Consider the following 2,072-nt stretch of genomic DNA (forward strand, 5'->3'; position numbering starts at 1 on the left):
TGCTTATTTATAACTACTGTTTTCTAAAACAGTAATAATACAACATAATTAACATGTGCCAGATGACACTACATGAAATATTTAGCAAAAGGTTGGGCATGTAACCCAGACACTTTAATCCTTTTATATCTTACAGCATCTGTTTTGCCTGGTTAGGACCCAGCTGCACACAAATCCACAGTTATGTAATAAAACCAGTTTGCTATGTCCTGCACGTTCCAGTGGCAGCTATTTCAACACTGTTAACGAGACTTGAAGGCTCTAAAATGCAGTTACTGCAATGCACACACACTCTGCTAACAGAAATACAGATTTTACACCATAACCTTACGTTAGGAACACCAGGTGCAGTGCAGTGGTGAATTGAACCAGTTGTCATCAAAAACTGCAGAGTTGCAATTTCAGTACAAATATTGCCAAGTAATTTTTGGAGCAACTCAGAAAACGCCAGAACTCTGGTGTGTCACAAAAGAAATAAAATAGCGTTCTTTTGTGCCTTGTTTTGGGCTAAAATATATTTTTTATTTACTCTAAAATCTTGGGTTGACCACTGCATACACACTGAGCATTTCAAAATAGGAGAATAGGAGTCATGCTGCATCCTTTCACACATATATCTTTTGATTGTGCAGTACACAAATGGATTCTCACTATATAAAATGACCATATTTACTGCAGAGTATTCAAATCAATAGGAGTGTGCTGGAAGAAACTCCTGGGTAAGCAGCCTTTTTCTGGGTGCTTGCACAGACTGCATTGTGCCTTGCACAGACATGCACAACCCAAATATGGCTGCAGGGTAAGATCATACAGAAAAAACACAAGTTTAAAAACTAAGGGATTAAAATGCTCCAGTACTCTGTTCCAGTCATTGAGAAGATTCACAGTTTATACAGAGGGATGCACTATTTTCCTGGAAAAGAATTTTGACAACTGACAACACACTTCATGAAATTGCTACTTTGGGTAATGCCCGTTTTAGGAAGGTATGAAGTTGCTAAAATTATTTGAATTAAATAAGGACCTTATTAAATAAGGACCATTTTCCTGAGGAATATGGTATCTAGCACTTTTCATCTTGCAGCTGATTAACACTTAAGCCACCTAGCCCTTATTTCCAAATCTTTTCTCTCTGTAAAATATTAATATCCCAGATGTAAAAAATGCATTACTGCCAGTTGCTTCTATTTTCTGTGGCAATGTGCACACCGTTCATTTCTATTAGGACGATTTAGGAAAAATCATTGACTGAGTTTCACAGTTCGTGCACTGAAAGTTGTCTTTTGTAGCAGATTTTATTGATCTGATGCAGAAAAAAAGGTGGGTGTTTTGTACAGGGTATTTATTATGTATGTTATATATAATATCTGTTATATATGTTATATATATATGTGTTATATATATTATACACGTTATATGTTATTATACATATGATGTGTATCTATATCTATAATATATAGAGAGATGGAAATATCCTGGGTCTTTGTAGCTTGCATCAGTTTTCCTATTTATTCCTAAAGTTCCAAAATATTCTGATTTAGAAACTTCTAAAAACCCTATTCTTCTAGAAACTTAAAAAAAAAAAAAAACCAAAAGAAAAACAAAACACCACACAAACCTACTGTTTCATACAGAACAGAAATTAAAAGTTAGTTTAATTTTCTTTTTCTTTTTCGCTAGAAGTCAGTGAAACTCACGCCCTCCCAGGAGCACGGTGTGGCAGCAGCAGATGCTGACCGGGGTGGTCCGCCCGGAGCTGTGTTACGGGCGGGGACGAGCCTGAGGGAGCGGCGGTACCTGCCGGGAGCTCCTGCGGCGGCACCGCCTCCCGGAGCGGCTCGGGCAGCCCGGGGGGCCGCGGCGGGGGAGTGCGGGTGTGCGGAGGTGTGTGGGGGTGCAGGTGTGTGGGGTTCAGCTGTGAGGGGGTGCAGGTGTGTGGGGTTCAGCTGTGAGGGGGTGCGGGTGCGGGACACTCGAGTCCCCGCGGGGCCGGGACCGCCGCCCGCGCCCTGCGCTGGTTCCCGCCCCCCGCGCCCCCTCACGGCCCCCGCGGGGCGGGCCCAGCTCCGCCC

Source organism: Manacus candei, unplaced genomic scaffold (assembly GCF_025592945.1).
Source record: "Manacus candei isolate 608988 ecotype Guabito, Panama unplaced genomic scaffold, ASM2559294v1 h1tg000119l, whole genome shotgun sequence".
Lineage (NCBI taxonomy): Eukaryota > Metazoa > Chordata > Aves > Passeriformes > Pipridae > Manacus > Manacus candei.